The following is a 10522-nucleotide window of genomic DNA, read 5'->3' on the forward strand; positions in this document are numbered from 1 at the left end:
TCTTTGTTTGCTCTGACAGCACTCACTCACTCTGAGCCTACCTAAATGCTTACAGCATTCCTGTTCTGTCTTGCCTTGCCTTTTTGTGCTTTGTGCCTTCAGACAGAGATCCCAGACTAACATTACTGCTGTTTGCCAAGCCGTTAAGCACAGACACAAAGCCAGGAAGCTTGTCATATTTATCAACAGATCTCAGTGAAGTCAAGGAGTATAGTCTTCGCTCAGGGGCTCCCAGCACAGTAAGACAAAGGCAGACTGGCTCAGGGTGCTCCAAATGGAATCTACGCCTGAAAGAATGTTTGAAGCAGAGTCAGTTGTAACTTTTAAAGAGGCTTTGGAGGAATACTGGAAGGGGGAAGATTTATATAGCAGTAGGAAGAACAAAGAACTGGGACTGATCAGATACCCCTTTGAAAGATTATAGACAGGCATGATGGAGCAGATGGACTCTTTCTGTGCTATATCATACTATGATTCTACCATTCTACAAATCCAATAGTCTAGCAGAGGCTTTGAAGAGAATACATCATGAATTAATATTTAAATATCATTTTATTCATTTCTTTTAGGCAAGTTGAAAGAAGATAAGAATTTAATGGGATAAATTCAAGAGTCGTAAGTCACAGGAAGGGTAGGGTTACCTGATCTTTAAGATGATTTATCATACTAACTCAGACACCTTTCACATCAATTGTCTTCTCTCTAAATTGTCCTACAGGCAGAATTACTCCTGAGATTTTTGATCACAACATACTCCAGAGAAGATTAACAGTTGTGTCATTATATCCTAGATTAGAAGTGGACTATTATTGGTCTTTCAAAGGATGATTAATTGTATTGCAGTCAGTAATGTTATTATTATTAATAATATTATACTTTGGATTATATTAATGTATACTTTTCATATAATTTCTGAATATTATAAAGCAATATGGAAGTAACCACAATTAGAATATTTTTGAACTTGTGAAATTATGCAAAATTATTGAGCATTTTCAGTGCCCATATAAGAGTGGGGAATGGGTAGTCAGAATACTATATACACCTGTACAATTGGAAATTTATGCTGTTTTATTAAAATTCTTTTTGCTTTCATACTACATATTGCTAATCAACATTAGCTGCTTCCTTTGGGAAACCAGCATCCATTTTGGACAAAATGCAAGCAGCCAATATGGGCTTTGTAAAACTGTCCTGTTTATTAATCTTCTGATGGGAGAATTCAATCCAAAAGTCATATTTATGTTGGTACCAATTGTCAAACTTCACATCATTGATCAGGGTTGCACTTCAATCTTCAGCGGCAAAGTAACAAATTAAAGTAACGCATTAACCAAACAAAATGAAATTGTAGGAATGTAATAAAAAGAGGCATTATGCATTATCATTTTGCTTCATTTGGTCCTTGCGCTGCTGAAACAACTGAGGAAAGAATAATTACTGAGCTATTTGATTTGTGTTCTTACTGGTGAGGTTGTATTGAACTTTCAGACTTGTACAATTTTACCTATAGAGAAAGCACAAATATTTATTATGATGAATTCCAAGCATGTTTCTGGCCTTAGTGTATAATAGAATATTTTTTGTTCAACTTTTACAATACAGAAAAAATTAAATGTACAGCAGAAGTATTCAAAAAGATAAATTTGATCACATTGGATGTGGTACAGATTTGGGTTATGGCAAAATTCTTTGTACTCAATTCCAATAAGGTACCTAATCCTAACCTCTGAACCACTCCCCTTGCTGCCAAGCATGTACTTTCCATTTCCCACTTCGGTTGTCCTCATGGCCTAAGTGAGATTGCCAATTTGCGGTCAGTTTTGTGTTTAGGACTCTGGGCTAAGAAATGGACTGGGACTGTTCATATTCACTTCACTGAGGCCTCTTACAGCTTTTGCAGAGAAGAACCTTTCATTCCATTAACTTGGGCTGTGTTCAAGCCCAGGTGAAAAGACAGTTATGTTAACTCACTGTGCTACCCAGTTCCTCTCAAGAGATTTTTTAAAGAAGTAAATAAACTAACTGCTTGAATATTTTTCAAGATTTAGAGTATCCTTCCCTGTTGTGCTTGCTGTGTTAACTTATATGTAAAATAATAATTATTGTTAATCTTCAAATCAGCATTTGATTGAATTAAAATAAGCAACTTCATGAAATGTCAATATATTTTCATGCATATTTATTTTCAGTTCTTAGTTTTGCTACTTAAAGTTGGTGAAAATCAAAATGTTAAATGTTTGTCATTTCTATTATATACAAAAAATTGTGTGCTTTTAGTCAGTCCTATTTACATCTTACACCAGAACACCCATCACACAACTTTCTCTCCATATAAACACCTCATGAAGTAGGTCACAATAGCACAAGAACTGCAGACTTGTCACTCTGGGTCACTCAAATGACCTATTAATTTACTTAAAAATAACTACATTAAAAGCTGCAAGGTAAGATGTTTTGACCATATTGTTTTCCTGCTCTGACCCTAATTCACAAATGGGAAGAAAGATCAAGAACCTATATATTGCCTTTAATCATCTCAGGATGCCACAAAGTGCTTCATCACCAGTTAAGTATTTTCTTGAAGTACTGTCACTGTTATACAATGGGAAGCGCAACAGTTAGTTTGCTAACCACAAGATCCCACTAACAGAAGTACCATGATCATCAAATAATCTGTTTTAATGACGATTTTGAGGGGTAAATGTTGGGTAGGATATCATGAGAATTACTCTACCTTCTTCCATGTAGCCATGGGGTCTTTATTGTCTAAGTGACAGATAGGTCATACCTTTTGGTTTAACACCTAATCCAAAAGATGGCACTTCCAACTCTATCAATAGTCTTCAAAACTCTTCAGTACAAACATATGATTTGCTCATGTCTACTGAATAGATTTCAGAGGAGAAAATGCAATCACTGAACCAAAATTGACACTGGGAGATGGATTATTGCAGTCACAGTGTATTACTATCCAACAGTGATTAGGCTTCAAAAGTATTTCATTGACTATAAAGCACCTTGGGCTGTGCTGAGGTCTCATGAAAGGTGTTCTATTGACACAAGTTCTTTCTTTTCTTTGATGAGAAAAATTCATAATTCACACAACAATGGCATTCACATGTGTGTTGCACTCATGTATAATAAATGACCAGAAAACCACTTGGAAAGTATGATCCCATAAATATATGATCAACTTTTATTCATTCATGGTGAGCATTGATCTCTAGGACAGCATTTCTTTCCCATCTCTAGTTCTCTTTGAGCAGTTGGTGGTGTGCTGCATTCTTCAACTATTGCATTCTATGTGGTGTAAGTACATCAAATGATCAGAGGTATAGATAGAGTGGACAGCCAGAGACTTTTTCCGAGAGTGGAGGTAGCTATTACGAGGGGGCATAGTTTTAAAGTGAGTGGAGGTAGATATAGAGGAGACATCAGAGGTAGGTTCTTTACTCAGAGTGTGGTCGGGGCGTGGAATGCATTGCCGGAGAGGGTAGTGGAGTCGGCCTCATTAGGGGCATTTAAGCGGCAATTAGATAGGTATATGGATGATAGTATAGGTAGGGGTGGAGGTTAGATAGACATTAGGATTAGGCCAAAGGCCTGTGCTGTACTGTCCTATGTTTTATGTTCTATGTTCTATCCACATGGCTGTTGGGAAGGGTATTCCAGGAACTAACATTCGAGTGAAGGAAAGGTCATTGACGAAACAGCTAAAGATGGTTGAGTCTAGGACAATACCCTAAGGAACACCTGTAGTCATATCATTCAGCCAAAATTTTGACTTCCAAGAACCATAGTCATCTTCTGGGTATGATTCCCAACTATTAGAGAGTTTTTTCCCTGATTCCCACTTGCAAGGACTCCTTGATACTGCACTCACTCAAATGCTGTCTTCATATCAAGAGCAGTAACCCTCACTTCCCTCTTGAGTTCAGCTCTTCTGTCCATCTTTGGACCAAAGCTGTAATGAGATCAGGGTTGAGTGGGCCTGGCAGAACACGAACTGAGCATCAATTAACAGGCTATTGTTAACTAAGTGTTGCTTAATAGGACTTTGCTGATGCATTCCATCACTTTGCTAATATAATAAAATGTATCCTTGATCCTTAAGAGCTAAATCAAATAAAATTTCTAATGATGCAATCTGTAATTATTGAATTCTCTACTGCAACAAAAGAAATGCTATCAGCCAGAACTAATGCACGCAGGATAAAATATTCAGGAAGACTTGACGTTATCACAGTTGTCTTGGTTTGATGGATGGCAGGTTCCAAAGAAAGAGGTGACTGAAGGAGACAATTGGTGATGCAACTCTGAAAGCAACTTACATTCAGTTAAAGCAAGATTCAATATTTTAAACAGGGTGAGATGACAGCTGGTAACACACACACATACACACACACACTCTCTCCTCCCCCCAGAATAAAACTGTTGTTATGGTTTAAAATAAGACCATAAGAAATAGGAGTCAGAATAGGCCATGCAGCCCTTCATGCCCATCCTGTCATTCAATGAGATCATAGTGATCTTCTACTTCAACATTATCCCTGAATTCCTTCTTGTCATTAATATGAGGAAAACAATCGATCTATCTATCTCAGTCTTGAGGATATCATACTTTTTATGTTGGTTCTGAATTGTGATCAATTGCTTTATGAAGAGAGAAGTTTCTATATTTGATGGAATAGGTCCAGGCTTCAAAAGGCTTAGATAGCATGGCTGTGTAAAAGAACACTTAAAGATAAAGTGCCAATGAAAATGAACATGTCCTCTATAGAAGTGGATAGCAGGTAGATTGTCACAATGAGATCTAATAGTATAGGTGCTTAGAATCACTCCCTATATTGTTGTGAAGCAATACCTAACTCTTACAACAAGGTGCAGGGCTGGATGAACACAGCAGGCCAAGCAGCATCATAGGAGCAGAGAGGCTGACGTTTCGGGCCTCGACCCTTCATCAGAAAAGGGGGAGGGGAAGGGGGTTTTGAAATAAATAGGGAGAGAGTGGGAGGCGGATAGAAGAGGGATAGAGGAGAGGATAGGTGGAGAGGAAACAATTACATTCAGGTTGTCAAAGTTATCTGAATAATTATAATGTTTGAGTGTTACATTTTCAGCAACTCGGATCCAAATTCAAAACATGACCAAAGCCTTCTGATTGTACCCTGCTCTAGACTACAGGCCACATTTGCAATTCTGATGAAAAATGAGTTGACATAAAGTGATATTTCAGTTGTTTTTGTCCACAGATTTTCAAGACTTGTTGAATATTTCTACATTTTCAATGTTTATGTCAAACATTCAACAGCTGCAGTACTTTGCTTTGGTGCAGGCTAGGTCTGTTTGTCCGAACCAAGCAGTCTGGAGTAGTTGAGGAAAATCATCTGATGCAAAAATATTTTTATTCAGTTTGATAGAGGTGCCACTAAGCTATTCGATCCTTTTCATGTGAAGGAAAATATGGAATGTGCTGTTTGTATACAGGAGACTTTCTTTTCCACTGACACTATTAGGGTGGGATGAAGAGTCTTGAAATCAGAATTGAAAATCAATTGAATCAACACTTGCAGCTTGTTGCATGAAATGGTTCCCTTTCTGAGGTGCAGATCTATTTAAATTGCATAAAATATTCAAAGCAATCTGTGCAAAGACCTGTAAGTGTGCAACAAGATATTTAGAGGATAATGGCTATCCAGTGCAAATGTAATGCAAACACTTCTTCACGTGGAAGATGCCATTGCATTGGTATTTCATGTATAAAGTATGAAATCCTTTCAGAATTATGCCTGTGGAATTATTGGTCAACACTTCTTATGAATAATGTGAAAATGAGAAGAACCATTCTGCTAACATTTGATGCTGTATATTCCTCCCTTGTGCCTGTCTCCACAACATAATAAAAGTGTCTGTGCTGTAAATTGTGTGATACATTACTCACATTTGATTGTAATTTCTAAACCACGACTGATCCTTATCTTCTGACTGAGGTTTGTGCCAAAATGAAGAAACTTTGATGCAACTTTGCCATAGCTAACAACCTAAGAATCATCTGGCTTCAGTGTACATCTCTTCAATGTAAACCCTTGATAATGTGCTTTCTAACCCAATCTGCCCAACAATGCAGGCCTGTGACCATATGTGCTGTATATAGGCCGTGTGTTATGTAATGCTCCACACCTAATTTTTATGTGAAGAAATGTTTTGGGAACATTTGTTTTTCTCCTTTCATATCTTCAAAAAATCCGTTTTATATTGTCAAATGTTTCCAGATAGTCCAAGAAATTGCTTGATTATTTTGAAATCCAAATTTACGCTGGGTTCAGTTTACAGTACAGAGTGCATATAATTTAAGTTAATGTACAGCACTTGCTTTATTTAGTGTTCAAAGTTTTTCTAGATTGAGAACTGACACACAAATTACTTTTCAACATTTTAAAGCAATTTATATCAAAAATGGCTTTGCAAACGAGTCAGTAGATCGCCAACTCTAGAGTTTAGAGACCAGAATCAACTGTATCCACTTTGTTGTCTATGGCAGACTTTTTTTAAAACTATTAGCCTTCTTACCTGTTGCTAAGTTCCCTATTTTTAATAAAATCACATGAAAATTCTCTACTAAACTTTTGTTGTTTTCAATATTTGCCAACCAGTGTTGATCTATGGTTATGGAATTGGTAAGCACTAACAATGTGCACTGTAGAAATAGTTCAAACTTTCCACACAATGTAGTGGCACAAACATGGACAGCAGTTTGTAAGAAGACATTACAGCTTGGGCTGACTGGAATCAGCTGTTCTTTTTCTTGTTACTTGTTTGTTGAAATTTAGATGTATATTGGAACACTCATAATCTCTAAAGAGGCCATTTGACAAAGTAAATAATTATTTAAAAATATACACTGTATTATAATTGGAAACTGCAATGACTGGAAAACACTTACAATTCAGGCTCTTTGCTGACAGCTGCGCTGTTTTCCATGGAAACTGCTGACATCATTGTATGGAAACTGAAAAACTGGAGCCTTGGAGCCCTGAAAAAGAATAGCCAAAAGCACTTCTTAGTCTTTGTATGACAGGAAGGATGGGAGCTCAAAAAATACACCATGCCAATGTAACCCAAAATACCACTGCTTATCTAAGAAGATGCAAAAAACCCTCAAGAAAGTATCAGGATAATTGATTCTATTTGTTCATATGAATTTCCATCCCTGTAAAATTCTTTCTCTTCTATTAACCATCAAGAAAAGTAAGGAAAATTAATTTCAGTGTTGAGAAGAAGAATTCAATCTCCTTTGCATTCAGTGCATAAATATCTAATCTTTCTCATAATAGCGATTTCCTGCATCTCTTCTTGCAACTGAAACTCAACAAGTCAAACACATAAATTCAACACATTAATTTTTTTGTCACCCAGAACATCCCAGATATCCTATCATGGGAGACATAATGAAAATATATTGCATTTCACAACCGAATTTCATTATTGGTTATGTGATGTTAATGTCACTTTGACCCACATTAGGTTAGGATGTCCGTTTAACAAATAGCACATATTCAACAAATAACATTCCACTTTGACAAATTACTTTATTTTACAACAGTCATTATATCATAGTAATAAGTTGAACGAGGTAGAATACTTCAAATTAAATTTACAATACTTTTGGAACATTTAATAGCTCCACTGCAGTTGATTGATTTTCTGGTTTTCAGTATTTTAATGGGGTATTTTGTCTAATATTTGATTAATAAAACTGCAAAAGAAAAACTGCTCTTTTGTCACTTGCATTCTGTAGATTTTTCTTATTGGGCTGAGAAGTTGATTGTACATTATTTCGAAAATTTGAGTAGCTTCAGTTATTTGCTGAAATCGATTACTCATTGGGTCTGCCCTCCATTTAGGTAGTAGGTAAAGGTTCTATACCACAAAAGCAGCTTTGCCTCATTTGTACACTACCCATTGATAATATTTATTGTCAACCAATATTTCTAAATAAACAGACCATATGGTCTTTATCACATTGCTGTTTGTGAGGCCTTACTGTTTGCATATTGGTTGCCCCTTTGTATTTCAAAAGTACTTCACTGGCTGTAAAAGGACAGTTGGATTTGAGGGGCACCAGGAGTGCCACTGAAACTGGTCTACAAGTGCAAACTCATTTTGGTGCATTTTCACTATTGTTTAGTTGACAAATCAACATTATAGTTATTCAAGTAATTAATGAAAATTTTTGACAACAGAATATGGCTTTTTTGACCGGACTTTCTTCATATAAATTTACAAAAATAAAAGGAGAAAGGGATAAATATGGTACATGGCTTTACTATAAACAATCTTCCTGTTTAAAGTTATCAATATAGGTCAACATAATTTATTAAAGAGAAATTGATTGAATGGTTCTAAACTTGATAGTTCATAGAATGTTGTGCCTAGTTGTACTTGAATTCATAAAGTGTGGACTTACATTTGTATAGCACCTGAAGTCTTTGGAATATTTCAACGTAGTCTGCAACCATTAATTTGCTGTTTAATGTTTAAACACCGTTCTACATAGTCAAATGTATTTTGCAAAGGGATTATAAAAAAAGACTCGCATCTATATTGTGCTTTCCACGACCACAGCGTGTCAATAAAGCATTTTGGAAGTGTTGCCACTATTGTGTGGAAATGCTGTTTAATTGTCTGGCGTGAACCTTGGGAGACAATAGTCATACAGGATCACTGGACTAAATGGCATTGCAAAAATCAGTCTTTGGAATTATCGAATATCATTCATACCTTTCCGACCACTTTAGAAGTTGTTGACGACTCCCAAGTCTGTTGTTTTGAAGTGCAATCCTGTCGACGGGGGATCAAGAGCAATAAAATGTTACAAGCAAATTCCAGATCACAAGCATTCCCCCTTTTCATGTCAGTAGAAAAGAAAATGCACAGAACGATGACTGCATAGCTAAAGGTGAAAGGCGACTTTGAGCAAGTGGGAAACTTCCTGCAGAACTCATCTTGCCCCCCCACCATCTCCAATCATTATCTCCTAATCAGTGGCTCCATCCTTTTCTTATTAATGATTAGGCTATTTCAGAAATCCTTTCCACCTTGGTGCAGTAAATCTTTGCTCTCCTTCCTGCTGTGCAGTCATAAATTCTCGTTACAATAGATTCTGCAATCACGAATTATTATTGTCAAATCCAGCGATGAATGTTCTCATTTCCTTTCGAAATATGAAGTGGGATCGTCTCTTATAAACTAAACTGTAGATCTTATTAGGAAAATATTAAAATGCGTACCTACATGTTGAATGATGTCTTAATAGTAGGCACGAAATTGACCAGCTTTTAGCTGCGATAATTAAACAAACAAGCCCAAGTTAAAGTATTGTAATCGACATTTTTTAAAAAAAACGCTTTAATTCTCCGAAAGGAGAGTTTAATGTTAAAATTTCAACAAGAAATAACGAATGCTCCAAACGCTGCAGAAAATTGTTTCATTTTGCTTCCGTGTTATGTTATATAGTATGCAGTCACATTTAAAAAAGCAACGTTTGCTGAGTTTTCAGACGACTCTTGCGGACTGTATTGTTTTCTTTCTCTCCCTCTTATTTTCTTCTCTCATCATCCCAATTCGCTGCCCTGCCGCCGAACCTGTGTGTAGTTTCAGTCCATTTAGTTTTGTGGCGATGCAAAACTAGCTGGAGAGGGAAAGTCTGATTATGTTGCTGGCGTTCTTCTCATACAGCAAAGTGCACCATTCATTCATTCTGATTATTCTTTATGTTGCAATTCCAAAGGGATTTTTTTTCATATTTCATTTGCCTGAAATCGCTACAACGTTGTCAGGAACGAAATATTGAAGGTAAATAGGATAAGTGACACTTAAACTGGATGTTTTCCCTTCATCGCGTTCAAGCTAAAGCAAGCACAATTTATTTTAACGCTCCTATATACGCACAGACACCTACATCTGAGCGCCGACCTCCAATTTAAGTTATTGAATCTTGCGAGCGCCTGTGTTTGTTTTTGATGGAAATATTAACTTACAAATATAAAAAGGCTTTTTTTTTCGCCGGTGTTCATAAAACTGAGATATTTATATGATGGAAAACTGAAACGAGAAGAAATCTAACTGCGAAAGTACTGGATATAGTTGTTTCCTGTGGTCTTCCTCTATACTAAGATCTTCTTTTGAGTTCGCATCGTTAATCCGATTTCGTCCTCAGATGATTTGTACATCGGTTCATGCGAGGGAAATTCCATTCCAAAATAGACCAAATTAAGCACTTGGTCAAACTTAGCCTTACAGTAAAATACAATCGTTCAGCATTTCGATTCTGATAAAAGACAACTTTTCGGATATGCAAAATGGGGAGGGGGGGGCGCAATAGAAATAATAATTTAAGGCATCGATAATAATGAATCGGACAGAGACATGAGTTTGCATGTTTTTCGTGTAATATTCTTAACAATCCGTAGATATGTCTTTGGGATATCGCTCTTGTTTTAAGCTTCAGTATTCAATG

At 36.4% G+C, this 10522-nt stretch overlaps 1 long non-coding RNA gene across 1 annotated transcript; it reads right to left on the reverse strand.

Annotated features, from left to right (window-relative positions):
* Positions 1-1392: 1392 nt before the first annotated feature.
* LOC125484931 lies at positions 1393-9171 on the reverse strand. Its single transcript, XR_007263724.1, has 3 exons — positions 8785-9171; positions 6947-7036; positions 1393-1507 (listed from the first exon to the last, which is right to left on the reverse strand). It is a non-coding gene; the product is annotated as an uncharacterized LOC125484931 (long non-coding RNA).
* Positions 9172-10522: the final 1351 nt, after the last annotated feature.

Source organism: Rhincodon typus, chromosome 15 (genome assembly GCF_021869965.1).
Source record: "Rhincodon typus isolate 14 chromosome 15, sRhiTyp1.1, whole genome shotgun sequence".
Classification (NCBI taxonomy): Eukaryota; Metazoa; Chordata; class Chondrichthyes; order Orectolobiformes; family Rhincodontidae; genus Rhincodon; species Rhincodon typus.